The sequence below is a fragment of the Mchenga conophoros genome, linkage group LG7, assembly GCF_057382185.1.
Source record: "Mchenga conophoros isolate Kocher_MC1m ecotype Shallow Benthic linkage group LG7, M_conophoros_male_GT1.1, whole genome shotgun sequence".
NCBI lineage: Eukaryota > Metazoa > Chordata > Actinopteri > Cichliformes > Cichlidae > Mchenga > Mchenga conophoros.
In genome coordinates this window covers 31,330,154-31,353,446 of record NC_140532.1, presented here as the reverse complement: position 1 = coordinate 31,353,446, position 23,293 = coordinate 31,330,154, and positions in this window count along the sequence as shown.

The window sequence follows — 23,293 nt, the reverse complement described above, 5'->3', positions numbered from 1 at the left end:
TGTGTTTGCCATCTCTTTGTTTCTACCTGTCATTTCTACCTGGATTTCTCGCGTTCCACTTCCTGCCAGTCCATGAGAAAAACACAGGTAAAGGACCAGTAAAGCCACAGTTAAAGAGTATATTTTGTGTCCTGCCTTCACTACATATCAAGACAGCAGTGGATGATGTCGTGATCTGATTCTCCAAAGACTGTCTTGTGTGAAAGTAGCTTTTTCTGCACAAATGGGAAAAGTGTTAACATCAGATTTTGCCATAAATATTGAGCACAATAAACATTTTGAGCAGGAAGAAGAAAAATGCATCAGTGCTTGTCAGAATGCTATACTGAAAAATGGAAAATACTTTCTGTGATTTTTCTAATTGGTAACATCACTACATGTCTTGCCTTGTGGGCTGAAGCCTTAAGTCATTATGTTGCAAAGTTGTTGCCTTGAGCTCTGGATAGGCATAATTTATTGCTTCCATGTGTCTTATTGACACAGTAATGGACAGATTATCAATCATGAAATCAATCATAAGGTGCAGCATAAATCTGAACCTTCCGATGGATGTATAAGTCAAGATGACTGACGGCCAAGGCTGAGACCTTCTCTGCACTGCACTCAGTGAATCTTTTCCTGAAGCTCATTTGAACAGCCTACATGTTTCACTCTTATTTTTCTCTCTGCCTTTGCATCAGACTTTTTCTTTAGATCATATTACGCAAATAGTTTTAAACATTACAAATATGTTTATTAAAAAAAACTATCCTGCTCTGCAGTATTTGGTAGTACTTTAAATAAATGTGGACACGAGACACTAAGAGTCCAAACAGCAGGAGGAAATACACCTGTGAGGATTTTAAAATGGATGATCTGTAGCACAGAGCGAGTGGGGGAGGGACAGAGAGGGAAAGGACAGATGAGTGGCCAGAGTGATTGATTAAAGGAGGAGAGCAAAGGGGGGAGACGAAGACGGATGAAGGGGGAATCAGACAGTGAAGATGAGAGGAAACAAGGGTGCATGGCTCAGGGAAGGAAAGAAAGGTGAAAGACTGAATAAAAAAAAACAACTCTCTTTCTGTTCAATTTGAACTAAATAAAGTACAAAATAAGCCAGAAGTATGGACATTGTCACAGGCTGGGTCTCTGACCCAGCGCTCTGAGTTCATGTTTGTATTTGTCTCATTTTGTTATGTGATTTAGTTTGTGTTATTTCCTATCTGCCTTTAGTTTAGGCAGTTATTGTTCCTGGGTTTTCTATGTTTTGGGGTTTTGTATTTATTCATCACGTATTAGGTCTGTTAAGTTGTGTTGTCATGTTTAGTTTTAGTATTTCCTGTTTTATTTTGACAATGTCATGTGTTCTTTGTTCATTGTATTTAGCTTTCCTCTCCTGGTCCTGTCATTAGGTTTATGTCTGTCAGCTGTTCCCTCATGTGTCCCCACTTCCCCTGATCACCTCATGTCTGTATTTAAGCCTTTTGTTTTCTTCATGCCATTGTCGGTTCGTCTGTTTACCTCAGCCATAGTTCTAGTTTTCGTCTGTTAATTCCACGTTAGTCTTAGTCTGTTTATCTCACCAGAGTTACAGTTATAGTCTTAGTCTTTGCCTGTTATTTTCCACCTCAGTTATAGTTATAGTTTTTGGTCTTAGTACCTTTAGTGTTTTGTTTCTTAGTGTTTTGCCAGTTTAGTGTTTTGTTTCTTAGTGTTTTGCCAGTTTGTTTTGGTTTCCTGGTTTAACCCTGCCGTCATTTAAATAAAGCCTCACCTTTCTGTTAAACCTTAGTACTCCTCATCGTCATCTGCTTTTGGGTCCTGTTTCCACACACACCGGCACACCCCGCCGTGACAGAACGAACCGACCAGTATGGACCCAGCGGATGCAGCTCTCGTCGAGTGTCTGGAGGAGACGGCTCGTATCCAAGCGATCCTCGACCGCATCTTTACAGCGCCCGATTTGAAGAGCAAGCTGGTGATGGTTAACGTTGCTGAAGCTATTATGGAGAGGGATCCCCGCCTTCTCCAGCTCCCGGACTCACCTGCCATAGTTGCTGCCTTTACCAGGATAAAGGAGATGCTGCAGGCCCAGGAACTGTCGAGTCAGGAAATGGCTTCCAGCACCCACCAGTCACAACAACCCCACAATCAGTCATCTCCATTGCTGCCTCCGGAACCTGAGTGTGTTCGTGTCGGTTCGCTGAGATTCGCCACAGCGTCACCACCTCTCAGCTCACCAGTTTCCACGCCCTCATCACAGTCTCGCCATACTCCTGCCACGGTCCAGCGCGAGGAAGCACTGGACACCGTTGATTTAGATCACGACGAGTGTCAGTCGATATACTGCGCTCTATTGGAGGAGGAGCTCCGGTGGAAGCCATGGCTCATTCCGGAGCACGAGCCCTCTTTCCAGGGTTCTCGACTGGCTCTCGGGGGACCTCGGAGTTACCAGGGACTTCCGCCTATTGCACCGCCGTCTTCCACTTTCAAGAAAAAGCGGCGTGCGCGCCATCGACGCTCCACACCACGAACACAAGTGAGTGACTATATCTTGGCTCCTCATGTTTTTTCTCCGGAGATTATTGGAACGGACACTGCCTTTCCGGGTCATGAGCCCGGCTATGATGAGACTGTTTTCACTGGAAATGCTAGCCATCAGGCTCAGCTAAGTTGCTGTGGGACTGCTATCCAGGCCGGTTTGGAGCCGGAGATGGAGGTGCAGCTTGTGCAGCCTATTTCAGTGTCAGCCGGAGGGCCCGGGGAGCCCGTCCGGCCTCACGTCTCGTTTGCTGGAGGTTCGGGAGAACCCAGCCAGCTTCATGCTTCGTCTGCTGGAGGTTCAGGAGAACCCAGCCAGCTTCATGTTTCGTCTGCTGGAGATTCAGTAGAACCCAGCCAGCTTCAAGCTTTGTCTGCTGGAGGGCCCGAGGAGCCCGTTCAGCCTCAAGCCACGTCAGCTGGAGGGCCCGAGGAGCCCGTCCAGCCTCAAGCCACGTCAGCTGGGGGGCCCGAGGAGCCCGTCCAGCCTCAAGCCACGTCAGCTGGAGGGCCCGAGGAGCCCGTCCAGCCTCAAGCCACGTCAGCTGGAGGGCCCGAGGAGCCCGTCCAGCCTCGAGCCACGTCAGCTGGGGGGCCCGAGGAGCCCGTCCAGCCTCACGTCTCGTTTGCTGGAGGTTCGGGAGAACCCAGCCAGCTTCATGCTTCGTCTGCTGGAGGTTCAGGAGAACCCAGCCAGCTTCATGCTTCGTCTGCTGGAGGTTCAGGAGAACCCAGCCAGCTTCATGTTTCGTCTGCTGGAGATTCAGGAGAACCCAGCCAGCTTCAAGCTTTGTCTGCTGGAGGGCCCGAGGAGCCCGTTCAGCCTCAAGCCACGTCAGCTGGAGGGCCCGAGGAGCCCGTCCAGCCTCAAGCCACGTCAGCTGGGGGGCCCGAGGAGCCCGTCCAGCCTCAAGCCACGTCAGCTGGAGGGCCCGAGGAGCCCGTCCAGCCTCAAGCCACGTCAGCTGGAGGGCCCAAGGAGCCCGTCCAGCCTCGAGCCACGTCAGCTGGGGGGCCCGAGGAGCCCGTCCAGCCACCTTCAGATTCTGCTTCTGTTTCGCCTGGTCCAGCTTCAGCCTGTGCTTCGCCTGGTCCAGCTTCAGCCTGTGCTTCGCCTGGTCCAGCTCCAGCCTGTGCTTCGCCTGCTGCAGCTCCAGCCTGTGCTTCGTCTGCTGCAGCTCCAGCCTGTGCTTCGTCTGCTGCAGCCTCCGTGTCTTCATCTTCGCCTGGTCCGGCTGCGTCAGAGTCTTCATCTTCGCCTGGTCCGGCTTCTGCTTCGCCTGGTCCAGCCTCTGCTTCTGCTTCGCCTGGACCAGCTCCAGTCTGTGCTTCGCCTGGTCCAGCTTCAGCCTCATCTTCTGCTTCGCCTGGACCAGCTCCAGTCTGTGCTTCGCCTGGTCCAGCTTCAGCCTCAGCTTCTGCTTTGCCTGGACCAGCTTCAGCCTCAGCTTCTGCTTCGCCTGGTCCAGCCTCTGCTTTTGCCTCGCCTGTTCCGGCCTCTGCTTCTGCTTCGCCTGGTCCGGCTTCAGCCTCAGCTTCTGCTTCGCCTGGTCCAGCCTCTGCTGCTGCCTCGCCTGGTCCGGCCTCTGCTTCGCCTGGTCCGGCTTCAGCCTCAGCTTCTGCTTCGCCTGGTCCAGCCTCTGCTGCTGCCTCGCCTGGTCCGGCCTCTGCTTCTGCCTCGCCTGGTCCGGCCTCTGCTTCTGCTTCGCCTGGTCCGGTTTCAGCCTCGGCTTCTGCTTCGCCTGGTCCGGCTTTAGCCTTTGTTTCTGCCTCGCCTGGTCCGGCCTCGGCCTCTGCTTCTGTGTCGGCCTCACCTGGTCCTGTGGCTGTGTTGCTGCTGCCCAAGCCACGTTTTGCCCCTCGGAATTGCCGGCCGCTTTCCGGGCCATCAGCTGGACTTCGTTGCCATCAGGGTCGGCCGCCTGAACTGATGAACTATGACCTGCTGTGCTCTCGACCTCCGGGTCGGCCCCCTGAGCTCATGGATTTTGGACTGCTGGACCGTTGGCCTCCTGGTCGGCCTCCTGAACTTTTGAACTTTCTTTTATTTTGCTGTCGACCTCCGGGGCGGCCACCTGAACCGCTTCGCCATTCGCTCCTGTTCTGCCGGGTTCATGGTCGCCCTCCTGAAGATGGGTCTCGGACTTTTTGTGCCTTTGTTGTGTTTGCTCTGGGTGTTTTCGCTTCTTTGTTTTTTGTGGTTTTGTTTCCGGCCCTCCGTCCTGGTCCCCCTCCGCCCGCCCTGGGTGGGTTGTTGTGGTTTAGTTTTCTGGTTGTTTTTGGGCGTCTGGAATCCGCCCTTGAGGGGGGGGCTCTGTCACAGGCTGGGTCTCTGACCCAGCGCTCTGAGTTCATGTTTGTATTTGTCTCATTTTGTTATGTGATTTAGTTTGTGTTATTTCCTATCTGCCTTTAGTTTAGGCAGTTATTGTTCCTGGGTTTTCTATGTTTTGGGGTTTTGTATTTATTCATCACGTATTAGGTCTGTTAAGTTGTGTTGTCATGTTTAGTTTTAGTATTTCCTGTTTTATTTTGACAATGTCATGTGTTCATTGTATTTAGCTTTCCTCTCCTGGTCCTGTCATTAGGTTTATGTCTGTCAGCTGTTCCCCCATGTGTCCCCACTTCCCCTGATCACCTCATGTCTGTATTTAAGCCTTTTGTTTTCTTCATGCCATTGTCGGTTCGTCTGTTTACCTCAGCCATAGTTCTAGTTTTCGTCTGTTAATTCCACGTTAGTCTTAGTCTGTTTATCTCACCAGAGTTACAGTTATAGTCTTAGTCTTTGCCTGTTATTTTCCACCTCAGTTATAGTTATAGTTTTTGGTCTTAGTACCTTTAGTGTTTTGTTTCTTAGTGTTTTGCCAGTTTAGTGTTTTGTTTCTTAGTGTTTTGCCAGTTTGTTTTGGTTTCCTGGTTTAACCCTACCGTCATTTAAATAAAGCCTCACCTTTCTGTTAAACCTTAGTACTCCTCATCGTCATCTGCTTTTGGGTCCTGTTTCCACACACACCGGCGCACCCCGCCGTGACAGACATAAAAAAAGAATAATGACATGCAAATACAAATGTAAATAATTTAACACATGGTGAAGTTCTGATTTATGGATAGAGTAAGAGCTGTCCCATGTTGTAGTGGAAACTGTGTGTGTGTGTGTGTGTGTGTGTGTGTGTGTGTTGGGGCTAGCTGTACTTTTAATTTTGTTGAAAGGCACTTTTAAAGGACGTTCTTGGGGATGGGGACAAAAAAATGGCAAGTAATATTTATTACAATCTGAAATGAATTTAAATGCATATTCTCCTTTATGAATTCCTTGGGTTTCATAATTGTTTGAGAAAAAAAATCTGAATTTAAATAGTGATCGAATGCTTTTTCAGCCTAGTGTCATGAAACAGTATATGAATACCACAGCAGTGTTACTGCTGACATTTTGACATATTATTTGTAAATTAGCGGTCAAAAATACAGAAAGTGTTTGGACGATGACAAAAATCTGCATAACCCCCCACATCTTTGCTTTGGTGTTAGGCCAAAATTCAGTACAGTTTAATTTTATTTATATAGTGCCAAATCACAATAATATTCATTTCAAGGCACTTAATATTGTAAGGTAAATACCCTGCAATAATATATGGAACACCCTAGCAATCAGACGAGCCCCTATAAGGAGGTACTTTGGCGACCGTGTGAAGGAAAAACTCTCTTTTAACAGGAAGAAACCTCCAGCAGAGGAGCGGCAGCCACCTGGTAAATTTACTAGATTTAAATCCAGATTCTAAATTCTGATTGCAATAATGTAACAAATTTGCTTGATTACATATTTTGAAGGATATAAATATGAAAAAAGGTAGGTAGCATAATGAGCATGCATGTGCACACTGAATGCAGTGGTAAGGTTGCCATTCAGTGCTCAATTGAAATGATATGTGTATTGTTTTAGGATATGTATAAAATATTTTTATACACCATACAGATGGTGGCCCTCACAGTAGCTTAGTTTATGAAGATTGTTCCCTGTCCCCTCCTGGACGAGTGGACCAAACATGCATTCATGTGCTACAAGTGATATTGTATTGATGCACAATTTCAAATCAAACTGTCAATATGTGATTAAAAGTGCAGACTTTCAGCTTTAATTCAAGGGTTGTGACAAAAGTAGTATTCTGTTTAGTAATCACTTTATAAACAGCATATAAGCAAACATATGAGGATTGTTTTTAATACTTGAATGACAGTGACTACCTGAAGTCTCGGAGCTATGAACATCATGGCCTGCCTAGAACCCAACCTCAACATTACTGAAGAAGTGTGGGATCATCTTGACAGAGACCATAACAAAAGGCAGAAACATCCAAAAAGGAGTTTTGAATGTCCTCCAAGAAGCCTGGAGAAATATTCCTGAAGACTGCTCAAAGAAATTACAGAAAGCTGCCTCAGAGAGTTCAGGTTGTGTTGAAGAATAAAGGTAGTCATAGCAAACTCCTATACTCCATCTTCTATCAGGGCTAAATGTCTTATGTATTCATGCGTGGGAGTTCTGCTGGAGACCTTACCTTGAGCTGCTGTCAGTAATAAGCTGAATGTTGAATGTTAGATTGTGGTTTCTAAGTGGTTATAAACTTTTACCACCACATCATTTATCACCACTGAGAACTGCCAAACTGAATCGCCCATAGTTGGATAAATTCCATTTTCTGAAACTGCTGAAATACTATTTTTCCATTTCACAAGCAAAATATGAAGAAACAAGTACTCCGAGACTCCCCTCGGAGGGTAAAAGTTATATTGTTTTTAATAAAACATGATGGTGTCCCCCTTTTTTTATTACACTATGATGCCGTCAGCCTGTTATGGCATCACTGGGACTTCGACAAAGTGTTGTACAGCTCCGTGCACTTCCAAACAATAAAATATGGTTGCTTGAAACTTCTTTTTTTCCAAAGGTCAACTTCGATCTTGCTAAATTGAAGGTCAAAGTCAAATACTTAGCTAATCATGGTAATCATGTCCCCCAAGCCCTAGCATATCATTGTGAATATTGAGGATGATCCACAAAAAATTGTGGTCAAAATCAAAATTGTGATTACATACTCTGCCTTCAGGGAGGGGGGGGGACTTAAGAGTTTGCATCATATTATATTTATTAATTATAAACAAAGCAGTTTATTATTATATATTATATTTGGAGTTGGGAAAAGATTATTTGGCTAAAGTACATACATTTAAATTTGCATTCAATTCAATATTTTTGAGCATTCATGAATTACTTTTAAAGACAGTCAGAATAGGTGTGTCATGCTGGATCTTCTTCTCAGGATTTTCAGTTTTATTAAGTTTATGGTACTTTGACTTTAGTGTGTTAGGTTATCCTTTGGATTGATTCTGCCTTCATTCTTAGGTTTACTGGTGGTAGAACTATTGCCTTATGTTGCTTGCGATTGGTTTACTTTTCATCTGCTTTTTCTGATATTAGATCGAGCCAGTAGTCAGTATGTTCCCTCTGTTAAGTTGTTCATATTCATTTCCTGCTTTAATTTGATATTTAATTCTTTCTCTAATGTTGTTTTGAGTCTCACTTCCTCCCCTGTATCATTATCTTAATCGTGTGTTTGTGTTTCCCAGCTGTGTCCACTTCCCCTGATTAGCCCCCTGTGTATTGATAGTGCTATCTCGTGTTCCTTGTCAGAGTGGCTGTTATCTCTCTCTCTGTGTTTTCCCTGTCAGTTGGATTTTATACTCTTTTTGAATTTTATATTTGAAACTGTTTTTGCGTTTGCTTCCCTTTGTCTGCTCTATGTGGTGATGGAAGCTGTGGGTTTATGTGTGTATCTTAGCTTTGTGAGTTTAATCTATCAATACCCACATAAACCAGAAGATGTGGTCTTTTGAGAGAAGTCTCACACATTAATTTTAAGAGATTAAACATTGGGATGGAGAGCAAATAAGAATATTTCAACAGGTTTCCACTGAGGCAAAGCTTCCTGAAGCTCGTATGTGAGCCATGTATAGACAAAGTTTGAGGCTGAGGAAAGGCATTTAGTTGCAATTAATGTTACATTAAAGGACCGTTGAAAGAATTGTGTCAATGGGGGTCCTTGGCTGTTTGCGAGAGTGTTTTTATGTGCCCTGAAAGCTTCATAAAAGGCTAACAGGAAGCAAATTTTTACTGAATATTCCTAAGTTATGTTTTCTGGTGGTTTATCACTAAAGTCATCTCATTGTCAAGGCAATATGTGGAGGAAAGTTCTTTAAGTTCAGGATTTAAACAATAATATTTTACACTAATGTTTAACAGGAAAAAAATTAAGTGATTAGGTTTTATTGAAAAGGTCAAAGGTCACATCCAGACATCTTCAACTTGACTGGTTGGCAGATGTATTATGTGTAATTATGTGTAATTTAGGTGAAATCACCCTTTTAAAAAAGGGTCTGAGTATTGCTTTAATATTTCTGCTGCAGCTCCTCTGACCTTGTTAGGTTGAGCTTCACGCTCACACTGTCTGTAATTGCATTTCTAACTTTTACCAGATTAATATACACACACAACACACAGGCACACACACACACACACGCACACACACACACACACACACACAGTCTCTGTGTGTGCCCTGGGGAGCAACACTGCCCAACCAATCCTCCCCCTGAAGCCGCTAAGCCACTTTTAATCATCTTTACATTTGTGAAGAACGGCAATTATGATGGAGAGAAGATTATTATTTTAGAGGTAGTTAACACTGGTTCACCTCCTACTGAGATGGAGCATTGGGGGGTGGGGGGAGGGGGTGAAGGGATGATGAGAGAATTGGAAAAAGGAGTGCAGGGAGGGAAAAATTCTAACAGCTTTCCCTCCTTTGTTCTCACAAAAATTCTTGCATCCACAGAAAATTAATAAAAAAGAATAATAGAAAATATGAGAAGAATCCAAAAGATTATTATTCTCATCTGCAGTCATTTATATTTCTATTCATGTCCTTCTGTGTGCAAATGTGCAAAGCCTAGTGTGTGGAAAGCAGCAACAAGACCACTGTAAAACACAAAACACTTAAACCAGAAACAGCATGAAAACAAGGAACTGACATGGAGTTGGGTTGCAAAGTGGCTTCAGAGGAAGCATCGTGGGTGACAGTCAGATCAACCGTGAGCAGCTGCTGATCTGTGGCCCACTTGAAACACTATCTTAGCACAGCATTACAAGCGTGACACACAAACCTTCAGAGATCCAACCAAACCCTAAAGCCGTCGTGGCCAATCAAAAGCAGTCACAATGAACTCTCGAGGCAGTATTTTAGTTTTCCTTCACCTGCATATCAACCCTAACAACCCAAACACTGTCACCTCACAACAAGAAGGTTGTGGGTTTGAATCTGCTGGCCTGATTTCTGTGTGGAGTTTAGATGCGGGAAGAAACTGGAGCATCCAGGGATAACTGGTTATTCTAAACTAGCTCGTATAAACTCGCTCTGGCCTTTAAGACAACTAGATACACAGTTGTGGTAGTGGGTTGTGGTTTGTAGCTTAACTGGAAGAAGAGATGTGGGGCAGAGTGATTTAGGGTGCACCAGTGAGATGAGAGGCACACCTGGTGTTTAATCTGTCTTTTTACATAGTAGGTGCAGGGCTGAAAGAGGATTCACACACACGCCTGCACATGGTGGACTGAGTTATTGTGGACAGTTTGTTTCTTTAAGCTGGACTCTTGGTCTGCCTGAACTACGTGCCAGATCATCAAAATGAAACACATTTGAACAAATTTGAAAAACACTTGTCATTCACATCGAAGCATAGACAGAGATGCATGCAACACCACCGGATGCACTCTGAATGATCCCACAACCCTTCTGGCCTCAATGTGTTTCAGTCGGACTATCAGGACTCAGATTAAAGATTAAAAATAGGCCGAGAAGCAGTCTAGTATATGAGGGCATGCACCAGCCAATCAGAAAGCTGGATTTTTCTGCAGCGTAACCCTTGTTATACAGTGCATGTGAACGTCAAACACTCACAGCAGGTGGGCCTGTCAGCATGAACAAGATCTGCGCACACACACACACACACACACACACACACACACACACACAGAGTCACAGTGTTTCACATGGTCTCTCCTTCTCTGTCTGTCAGTGTCAGTCACACTAATGGGGTGCTGTCAGGGCATCTGAGCATTAGACAGACACAGAGAGAGAGCAGGAGAGAAAAAGGGGGGAAAGTGAGGAAGTGGATGAGTGTGGTGTCACGCTGGTGTTTACTTGATTGATTCCTCCCAGCAGACCATCACGCACACACATACACACCCTGTGTTTACCTGGTCCTTTGGGCTCAGTGTGTTCAAACTGTCTCAACATTTTTCTCAAGTTAAATGAAGATAAATGTGATAAGCAATAGGCTCTGCCCCTTCCTGAGTCTGTCTACACGCCTGAAATGGTCCAAAGTACTATTTGAGGCCTTCACTTTTATTGTTACATTTCAGAGTTATTTGCGAAACAAGTTATAATATTTTTTTTCATGTGTGTTGCAGGTTGGTAGATATAGGATTTCTTCCCTGACTTTTCAGGCAAACGAGAGGACTCATTTTCTGGCGCCCTCTCTGGATACACAAGTCCAAGCAGCTCCTCTGCTTGCACTAACAGCTCTCTCTTCTCTCCCAGAATCTCAAACCCTGTGGTCTGCCCAGCTCCGGAGTTACCTCAGTCATTGCTCACAGTTTGTATTCCCTCTGTGCATCTCTTATAGTGATGGGATTTCCGGCTCCTTTTAGAGAACCGGCTCTTTCGGCTCGACTCACTAAAAAGAGACGGCTCTTTCGGCTCCCAACCGGCTCTTCGGGTTGTTTTGTTGATTTAATTAATTTATTATTAGGCAAGGCAAGGCAAGCTTATTTATATAGCACAATTCAACAACAAGGTGATTCAAAGTGCTTTACAGAGACATTAAAAAACAAAAACAATAAAAAGCATGATTTAAAATTGATTTAAAAAACTGTAGATAAAATCAGAACAGTAGATAAAATCAGTAGTTAAAATATAAGTTTTGAAATTTAAGCTTAAGTGCGGATTTGGTGCTTTATTCAAATGCAGCTGAGAATAGGTGTGTCTTCAAATTGGATTTAAATAAACTGAGTGTTTCAGCTGACCTGAGGCTTTCTGGGAGTTTGTTCCAGATATATGGCGCATAAAAGCTGAATGCAGCTTCTCCGTGTCTGGTTCTGACTCTGGGAACTGATAAAAAACTGGATCCAGATGACCTGAGGGATCTGGAAGGTTCATACTGGGTCAGGAGGTCACTGATGTATTTTGGAGGAACAACCTCCTTCTAAACGTCAGTAAGACAAAGGAGCTGATAGTGGACTTCAGCACTAAGCAGGAGAGGAACTACCAGACCCCTGTCATCAACGAGTGCCCAGTGGAGAGAGTGGACAGCTTCAAATACCTCGGAGTTCACATCACGCAGGACCTGTCATGGTCCTGTCACATCAACTCCGTGGTGAAAAAGGCCCGTCAGCGTCTCTACCACCTCAGACGCTTGAGAGACTTCCAACTGCCCTCCAAGGTGCTCAGGAACTTTTACTCGTGCACCATAGAGAGCATCCTGACGGGAAACATCTTAACCTGGTTCGGAAACAGCACCATGCAGGACAGACGAGCTCTACAGAGGGTTGTGCGATCAGCTGAGCGCACCATCCGCTCCAAGCTCCCTGACCTGCACTCAATCTACAGCAGGCGGTGCTGGACCAAGGCCAGGAAGATCGTGAAGGACCTCAGCCATCCCAACAACAGACTGTTCTCTCTGTTGAGGTCAGGAAAGCGATTCCGCTCCCTGAAGACCAACACAGAGAGACTGAGGAGGAGCTTCTTCCCGCAGGCGATACGGTCTCTCAATCACACCACCACACAGTACTGACCCACACATATAGTTCTTACACACACACTGGACATTCTGGACATTGTTTTCACTTCATCACTTAAATCACTTTAAGCATATTTGCACTGCACAAGACATAATGTGGATTGCACAACACTGGACATTATATTCTTCATTTCCAGTTAATACTTGTACAGCTGCTGTTATTGTGTATATATTTATTTATATTTATATTTCTTCATACATTCTTATATAGTTCTATATTCTGTATTTTGTTGTACAGTTATTTTATTTTCAACTTTAATTTATATATTTTATCTTATTCTTTCCCAGTTAAATTTACCCTTCATTCTAATTTGTGTTGTACAGTTATTTCATTTTTAACCTTAATTTATATTTTATTCCTTCCTAGTTAAATTTACCCTTTTTAATTTTTCATATTTATTACCTATCTTATTCATAGCCTTTTCCTTTTTTGTTTTCTTTAGGTCACGAGCAGTTGTCCAAGCATTTCACTACATATCGTACTGTGTATGACTGTGTACGTGACAAATAAAATTTGAATTTGAAATTTGAAATTTGAAATTTGAATGCATGGACTAGTTTTTCCAGGTCCTGTTGAGACATCAGATCTTTTATCCTTGAAATATTCTTGAGGTGATAGTAAGCTGACTTTGTTAATGTCTTAATGTGTTTTTCTAAGTTTAGGTCTGCATCCATCACTACACCCAAATTTCTCGCCTGGTTTGTGGTTTTTAGGTGTATAGATTGAAGTTCGCTGGTGACCTGTAATCATTTTTCTTTGGCACCAAAGACTGTTACTTCAGTTTTGTTTTTGTTTAGCTGGAGAAAATTCCTATGATAGTTTATTTTGTTGTTCTTTATAATCTGTGAAAGTGGGAGCATGTAAATGTTAAACAGAAGGGGTCCCAATTTTAACAACTTTGTTGTTAACAATATTAACAACAATATAAAATTATGCACAAAAGGAATTACTAATGTAAAAAAAACGTGGTTTTATTTATATATGTTTATACATAAATATATACGGTGGCCCCTAGAGACAAAGCATGTACAAACTCCAAAGCACATTTCTAGCGTTAACTGAATTTCTAAAACAGAGCTACTAGATCACTTAAATTACACAATTGAAAGCATATGTGTGTTAAATATTCAAATAATTTTTTTAAAAAAAGTTCATTTACCTGTTACTACCACACACCAAATCTGGTCGTTGGTACTTCCTGGCTTGTGTGGCCACCAGGTAACAAAAGCTCAACACTGCGCCTAGCACATACAAAACACAACAGCACTTCTGTTGTGTTTTGTATGTGCTTCAGGGTTTGTACGTGTTTTGGAGTTTGTACGTGCTTTGTCTGTAGGGGCCACCGTAAATATACTTTTATTTATTCACTCCACATAAAATGTAATAAATAAATCATATAATACAAAAACCATTATTTTTACATTTCAACTTTTAACTATTTAAATTTTCAGTTTTTTCCTTTAAACAAATTTAAAGTGAAACAACACAAAACACTGCAAACCACAACACAATAAAATATAAATTAAAATATGAAAACAAAAAGAAGATGCACATTCTCTGGCCTGCATGAATAAACTTTCTGAATCCTTTTACCTTTCTAATGTGTCGTTGTTGTCCCTGGCTCTCTTTCTCTCTCTCTCTTCTAGTGATGTTCGATTCGTGAACGAATCGTTCAATACTCGAGAATCACTTTACTGACTCGTGAATCATGAATCACAAGCCCAACTGACTCACTGACTCATCCCTGTTTCTGTTAGCAAACTAATTCGCTTAGTAGAAATATATCTAGCTTATAATTCAAATTGTGGGGGGGGGGACAACAGCCAGTTTCTTAACAAAAGCATTTCTGCTCTGAACTGGAAGAAAAAACCCTGAGTAGAAGCTCACATCAAGAAAATAGCGAGCGAATGTATCACTCACTCACCCCCTCCCTCCTGGCTCACAGCTTCTTCTTCTTCTTGGTTGGCATCCAATGTTAAGGCGCATTACCGCCCCCTGGCTCACAGCTCAGTGGACATTTAGATGAGAAAATATATATTTAACACATTTAAGGAAAATACTAATGAAATAAAAATAAACAAAATAAAAGTTTATTAAGCAATTTTGATAAGAAATTGCTTAATTTTAGAAATGTTTTTGCTCTTTTTTGCTCTATAAAATAGTTTTTTTTTTTTTTTAATCATTCATCTTAGCAGTGGGATTTACATGAAAAGAGAAACAAATTAAGTTTGAGTGAAAATGTAAATTTTTTGCACTCTCTGGTCAACTGACTCAGTGAATAAAATGACTCAAATCCGATTCACTTTGGTGAGTGACTCATTAAAACTCGATTCAGTAAAAAGAATCAAATTTACCATACTCTCTTCCTCCCGCTCTGTTCCTGTGCTACTGCGAGTGTAACTACCACCCCTCCCCTCTCTTCCGAGTGCAAAGCACAAGGCTTGCGTGCGGAGTGAAGCTGAAAAAAAGTGCGAGAGAGAGGGTGAGAGAAAGAAAAAAAAACCCACGGCTCCCAATAAGGAGCCGGCTTTTGTCGTTCACTTCAAAGAGCCGGCTCTAAGAGCTGGTTCGTTCGCGACCGACACATCACTAATCTCTTAAAGCTGCTAACACAGTCTATCTGAATCATACATTTGAGTCCACCATTAACAATTAGCCCACACTGCCCTTGACAACATCAGCATCATACATAGGGATCTCCGACCCCCAATTAAGGTGATCAGCTACTGGTCATTGCAATCTTACCAGTTATATGTTTGCAACAATGTTCGGGATAGTTCTATTGTTCAGTGCTCACTGTTTGTGGGAGATTTCTTCATTTGGGATCTGCCTGGCCCGGGAGCCGCCGCCAGTCCCAAAACACATCATGCCTAGATCTTTGCTTATTCCATCTCACATTCACTTTCAAGAAATACTAGCTGCATTTCTGTTAGTGAAATGATGTCTGCTACACTTGACCCAGACATAAACACCATGCCAGCTGTGTACAAATCCAACATAGTTCAGTACTGTGAACTTCACCACATCAAACTAACCAAACTGTACCAAATGGTTTAGCATGCCTGCTTAAATGCAAAGTTTGATAACACAAAATGAGTATACTTCAGTTTGTTTTACAAGATATTTCATAAAAATATAATTAAGCAATATCTGGGTTATCTGACTTAAAAACTTTGAAGTTACATTACATTTTAGATTACATTCTAACATGCTGAGCAGTCCTTACCTTTGAAACTCCCAATCCCGTCCTTCTCCTTACATCTTCCTCCATCTGTGCTGCACATTATCATTTCTTCCCCTCTCCTCCTGGGAAATACAACTGTGCATTTAGCTAGCTAACACATTTTGTAAAAAAATTGCACAGAAACAGTTTGTGTGCTGATATTTTTTTTTTAGATGTGTGGAAATTTGCGCACACTTTTTAAAAAGTTGCTATTTATGCTCACTCCCTTGGCAGTACTAGCTATATGCTGAAGCGCTGCTGTCACGTTTGCACGATGAACCATCACAGAGAAGAAAAGAAAAAAGGATGTGTTGGAGCTGTAAACTACGCTGTGAGATGTCTTTATATTCTTATTACTGAGCATGCAGCTCCATGCTGTCACCAAATATCTGTCTGTTAGATTTAATTGCTTATTAACTGAAGTGGCTGGAACGCTGTTTTCGCCCATTTTAGTCGCTGGTTAAAACTTTTTGTCTGAAGTTCATACAGAGAAAGTGTGACAGTGCTGCAGCTGAAATTTCAGAAAGTCCAGTATCCTTTGCATTTTCACTTTGTTATAGTTCGACTGCTTCTGACTGCTGTTAGACTTTGATATTTTGGACCAGTGTGGGTCATGTGCTTACTTTTACCCATTCTAGACTGGATTTTCTACATCTCAAATTTAAGTGTATGTAAAGAGAAATCCCACCATATTATTAGTTCTTATAAAATTGTCTCCACAGTTATTAGGGCATTGGTGCCCTTTCCAGGTTGTATAACCAACAGAAAGAACAACTATTATGTTGATAATCTTGTGTTTAGAACAATGGGTTTATTGTACAACCTATATTTAACAGCCTGTTAAAAATGCTAGAAGGTAAAGCATTTGGCATACGGACGATCAGACATATAGAACATGTCCACGTGTTGTGAACAGTCACGTTTTCAGAGTATTTACTAAATACACCGTCACCAGGCGTTGACAAGATTACCCTATTCAGGCTCTGCCACGTGTAGCTGACCTTGGACAGGGGTGGTAAAAATACACACTTTCATCACTTACTTGTGTTAAAAATACTCTAAATGAAGCTGAAGTACTGATCTAACTTCTTTACTCAAGTGAAGGTGAAAAGTACAGGCTTTGAAATGAAAGAGGGAAAAAGTGATTTGGGCGACAGTTTTTTTTTCTTTTCTTTTTTTCTTTTTGTCAGGCTAACAAAACCTCAAGTCATATTATAATAAAAAAGGAATATAAGTTTTTATTTCAACTCTAATTCTAATGAGTGTACTCAACTTCAACATATTATGTAGAATAAAGAAAACACAAAGGGAATTAAAGGATCCGGCTGTACGTGTGGTTTCCTGCGGTGTAAACGGGTGAAAGCTGTGGGAGACCTAAAATCGTCTGTGGTGGTGCAGTGTGGGGAAAAGCAAAGAAATAAGCCACAATGATTTCTTCTGTGAGCTCCAGTAGGTTCTGGGTGCAGACAGTGATCAGCTGATCTGCGCTGCTGCCAGTCTTAATTAATAACTTAACTTTCCAACACCCACACATGTACAGTTAGTATAAAAATGTACAATCAATGATTGTAATTGTAATCCAATGAGGAAATGTAAAAGCTGTAAAATGTAAAAGCTTGCTTGAGTTTAAATTGACGTCTGTGACCATGAACACTAAAACTTCACCATATTACTGCACTATTTCCATGCAAGCCATGTTAAACTTAATTACTTTATCAACATCATCTATAGAACTGTCTAATTACAGTTTTTTCTGAATGCTTAAACCCTAACTGTGATTCCTGTAGCACAATCTCTAAAACTATTCAGACTTATAGCAAAACCACTCACTGAGTTTGCAAAACTAAAAGCACAAAAACTGCTTTGCACTCAGTTTGCAATTTTGTAACACACACTTTGCAAAACTGTAGGCACAATTCACTGCACAACACTCAATTACCAAATTTCCAACACACTCCTAGCAAAAGTATACACATGTATGGCTATCATTAACACTAATTCGCCAACTGTCTGGCACACTTTCACATGTGAAAACTTTTTTAGATAATTAGTTCACTTTGCAATCAGCCTAAGCACTATATGTAGCTCCTGTCAGCCACCACGCGGACAAGTTCTTGTTTACAGATGATTTATTCAATGTTCGGCGACAAGATCACTCAGCGTCGTCATCATCATCATCATCGTGAGAACTACCCAAACAAAACAATTACAATAAGCAACATGTTTACAATAACTCTTATCACAGTAAATCCAAACAACAAAGGTATAGACACATAAATGCCTTTTTATGGCACTTTCATTGAAACTGAAATTAACAGAGGCACCCTGAACACACCTCATTGCCTGCTGTAGCCAAACGGGAGAAAGTCCGTTCTTCGCGCGAGCCGCTACTCCTCTCAACGGTGATTCCACAATTGGGTTTAATTTAACTTAACTTAACTTATGTGTTCTTTAAAACTTAAGTCCAGTTTAAAGCAGTAGGACGATGCAGCTGAACTCACAGAGCGCCATGCTTCTCTGCTCTAGTGTCACCACAAACTCAGTCCGTGCTGCACGTTACTTCCGCTACCACCAATTACAAAACAAAGTTCCACAATTAAAGGAAACTTACAAATATAAACACAGGAAAAACATTGGAACACTTCACTGTTAGTTACACTCCCACCAAATCACCTGTGATTTTCCCATAAAACTTAACATGTATGGATATAAGAAGAAATCACATTTAACATTAATTGAACTAGTGGATTGGCAAAGTGACTCTTCAGTTAGCCTCCAGTAGAGTTACAGTCTTTTGAATAGGTCTCTCCAGAGAGGTTGGTTTTGTGGTGCGCCTTCCTCTAGCATCTAGAGTTGAGTCACTGATCAACAACCTCACACTTCTCACCTTTCCATCCTGTCCCAGATAGACATCTATGATCCTTCCCATCTTCCATTGACTACGTGGAGCAGAATCATCCTTGAGAAGCACAATATCATTGACTTTCGCATTTCGTCTTGCTCTGTTCCATTTTTGTCTGCTCTGAAGATTCAACAGATATTCCTTTTTCCACCGTTCCCAGAAGCTGTTGGCTAGGAACTGTACTCTGCGCCATCGTTTTTGCAGGTACACATCTTCCTTGATAAACTTTCCAGGAGGTGGGGGAATAATGCTTGACTTCATTGTCAGAATGTGGTTAGGTGTCAAGGGTTCTGGACCAGATGGATTGTGCAAATGCTCTGTTGTTAATGGCCTGCTATTCACAATTGCCATAACTTCGTAGAGGAAGGTTCTTAACGAACTGCTGTCGAGCCTTTTAACTGCTTGGTCGAGAACGGATGCCAGAACATTACGCACGGTGCGTATTTGGCGTTCCCAAACCCCACCTTTATGACTTGCAGATGGTGTGTTCATAACAAACTCACATCCAATTTTCTTGAGGTTCTCTCCATCCATCTCCTTCATGGCTTCAGCGAACTCGTGCCTTGCACCAATGAAATTGCTGCCTTGATCACATCGAATTTGCCTGACACTTCCACGCAATGCAATAAACAAACGCAAGGCATTGATGAATGCATCAGTTGTTACAGTTTTTTCTGAATGCTTAAACCCTAACTGTGATTCCTGTAGCACAATCTCTAAAACTATTCAGACTTATAGCAAAACCACTCACTGAGTTTGCAAAACTAAAAGCACAAAAACTGCTTTGCACTCAGTTTGCAATTTTGTAACACACACTTTGCAAAACTGTAGGCACAATTCACTGCACAACACTCAATTACCAAATTTCCAACACACTCCTAGCAAAAGTATACACATGTATGGCTATCATTAACACTAATTTGCCAACTGTCTGGCACACTTTCACATGTGAAAACTTTTTTAGATAATCAGTTCACTTTGCAATCAGCCTAAGCACTATAATACAGGTAAGCTGTGTGTGCGGAGTACAATGGAGGGAGCAGAAAGAGTGAGAAGTAGAGGAAGCCGAGGAAGAGGACGTGGAGGTGAAGAAGTAGGATGAAGAGGACGACAAGGACAAGGAGGAGCAAGAGGAAGACGAGGAAGGGGGAGAGGAAGATGAGGAGGGGGGAGAGGAAGGGTAGGAAGAGTAAGAAATAGAATTGCTGATGACATCAGAGCTACAATAGTGGACCATGTAATCAACCGTGGAATGACCCTGAGGGTAGCTGGCCAATGGGTCCAGCCTAACTCGAGCCGCTACACTGTAGCAAGTACCATAAGGACATCTTGAAATGAGAATCGGTTAGCACAGTCACTTTGCACAAAGATTTGTAGCACTGCCATATGCCAATGAGAAACACACCAATACCATTGATGTAAAAATACTGAAATTGTTACTTTACAGAATTGCTAGATGACCAGATGCTCGGGGCAGAGGAAGCATGTTCACTGCAGACCAAGTAACCCATATAGTCATTATGGCGATTGCAAATAATCCTATACTTGGAAATGAACACTTGTGTTTGTTTTGATGTGTTTGAATAAACACCAGTACTTGAAGTTTGGATCCCTCTATGCTTATGGATCTATGACAGAAGTATGAGCTCAAACTGACATAGCCTACCTTGTGCACAGAGAAAGCAAAAGCCAGATGTGTTTTGTATTCATACCATCAGTGTGTAGTTGGCGCATTGTGTGCTTAGTAGATGATGGCCTGTGTGTACTGTTTGATACGGAAACACCATTTTTACGAAGGTGTGAAGAGTTAATCTAGCTGTGTTTGCTTTTGCAAGAGAACTACAATGTTTTGATGATTGGGTGACAGGTTTTCTTATTTGTGTGAAGAGTTTTGCAAAATTAGCCAATAGTTACAAAAAATGTGCTTAAGCAATCAGAAAAAACTGTAAGTCCTCAAGCATCTCAATATGTATGGCTCTTGAGCACATGCATGTGAGTAAAAGCTCATAACGCTTAAGCTCCTTTCTGCCATCCTTGACATAGATAGGCCCGAAGCAGTCCATCCCACAATATGTGAAGGGTGGAGACAACTCCGTGCGTTCTTGTGGGAGGTTCGCCATCCTTTGTCCTTCAGTGTTCCGTCTAAACTTCCTGCATTTTGTGCAGTTGTAAATATGAGAGGAGACTGCCTTACTGCATCCAAGAATCCAAACACCATTGGCTCGCAGCTCGTTAACAGTCATACCTCGACCTTGGTGCTGCACCTTTTCATGATGATGCTTGATGAGCAGTGTTGCCAAATGGCTTCCTTTAGGAAGGATAGCTGGGTGTTTCACATGGGGGTGAAGACTGGACATTGTTAAGCGCCCTCCAACCCTGAGTACACCCTGCTCATCAAGGAATGGGTTTAATTTGTGCAATTTATTTGCCTTGTCAATTGCCTTGATTTGCCCATTAAGCTTGAGACTCTTCATGGTTTCAGCAAGGTGTGTTGCTTGAACCAGTTTGATGAGAAAAACCTCTGCCTCCTTACGCTCCTCCAAGGTGGTGGGTTCACTAAACCTTGGTTTGTGGCCTTTAGCTGCCCTTGCTCTGCGTTTCAGTATGGCTACAGCTTGTACTGCTCTTGCCCAATCTGAAAACTTTTCAAGACGATCTAGCAGTGACCTCTCTTCCTTTGAGTGAATTTTGTGGACATGAGTCTTTCGTAACTCTGGGTCATCTTCTGATATTTCTCCCACTGTGAACACACTACTTGGGAGGTTTAGCTGCCACAGAAAATTTGGACCTCTAAACCAGTTAGATGCCTTGAGCTGTTCTGCTGTCTGTCCCCTAGAAGAGTGGTCAGCGGGGTTGTCTTCTGAAGCAACGTAGTTCCATTGGTTAGGATGTGTGCTCTGCTTGATACTTTGGACATGGTTTGCTACAAAAACATGAAATCTCCTTGCATCATTGTTGATGTAGCCAAGGACAACCCTTGAATCAGTCCAAAAGTATTCCTGCAGGCCTTCCATTTCAAGCTCTCTCTGGAGCATGTCACTTGTGCGCACTGCCACCACTGCTGCAGAGAGCTCAAGTCTTGGTATAGTTGTTACCTTTGAAGGAGCTACCCTTGCTTTCCCCATCACGAGGGAACAGTGCACTTCTCCCGATGCGCTTATTACTCTCAGGTATGAGCACTCTCCATAACCTGAGGCACTGGCATCCGAAAAATGATGCAGCTCGTATTTCACAACTTTGCCAAAGCTTCCTGGTAGGTAGCATCGTTGTACCTTTATGGTTGCTAGATCTTGCAGTCCTCTCAACCAGGATTCCCACTGGGGCAGCAGATGGTCTGGAAGAGGATCATCCCAACTAACTCTCTCATGACACATTTGCTGGAGGATTTTCTTTCCTAAAAGGATGAAAGGTGCGACAAAGCCAAGCGGATCAAACACCGAGGCCACGGTGGACAATACCCCTCCTCTGCTCATGGGTTTTTCTTTCACCACCACTCTAAACTGGAAATCATCTGATGTGACACACCATTGCACACCAAGGGCTCTCTCCATGTGTGGTTCATGAAGAGCCATATCCAAGTTGTTCGCTCCTCCAGCACACTCTTCCTTTGGGATTGATGACAACACCTGCTTACTGTTGGAAATGAACTTATGCAACCTTAAGTTGCCAGTGTTGCAAAGCTCCCTTGCTTCATTCACTAGCTGGATTCCCTTTGCTTCGGTGGATACACTAGTCAAACCGTCATCAACATAAAAGTTTCTTTCTATGAAGCGGACGGATGCTTCGCTGAAATTCCCCCTTGCCATTGCAGCAAGATGTTTGAGGCCATAATTAGCACAGCCTGGAGACGAAGCAGCTCCAAACAAATGGACTCTCATGCGATAGACTGCTGGCTGTGCTTCTAAATCTCCATTCTCCCACCAGAGAAAGCGGAGGTAATCTTGGTCTTCTGCCTTCACGTGAAATTGGTGGAACATACGTTCTATGTCACACATGATTGCAACCTTTTCCTTGCGAAACCGACACAAGACACCAACAAGGGAATTTGTCAGCTCTGGACCAGTCAATAGATGATCATTTAAAGATGTCCCCTGAAACCGGGCTGAACAGTCAAAAACAATGCGGATTTTCCCAGGCTTTTGTGGGTGATAAACACCATGGTGTGGGATGTACCACACTGGGTGTTTGTGGAGATCAGCCTTGGGGATCTTCTCAGCATCTCCACGCGCTATGGTCTCTTCCATGAAGGTTTTGTAGTCCTGGTAATATCTGCTGTTTCTCCTTAATTTCCTTTCTAAGTGCTTAAGGCGATGGATAGCACACACCATATTGTCTGGCAAGCTCGGCCTTTCTCGTTTAAATGGAAGAGGCATCTCAATATGACCATCTTCTTTGTGTTTGATTCCTTGTTTCAATTTCGACAAAAACTGGAGGTCATCTTGAGACAAGTGATTGTCCTCAGCAACTCTCTCATTAAAGTCACATTCAAGCGCTTTAATTATGTCAGATGAGATGACTTCCTTGATCTGTGTTCTGCATACATAGTGAACTTCCTGTTTGGGACTTGATGGAAGCTGAAGTTCCGGTGTCACCTGCCTTGTGATGACTTGATGACTCACTCCAATAGTGTCTCCACAGTCTACGTATGGGCTGCCATGTCCAATAATGCTCCATCCCAAGTCTGTTCTCTGTGCAAATGGTTGATTTTCTTCACCGCACACCACCTCTCTAGGAAGAAGTG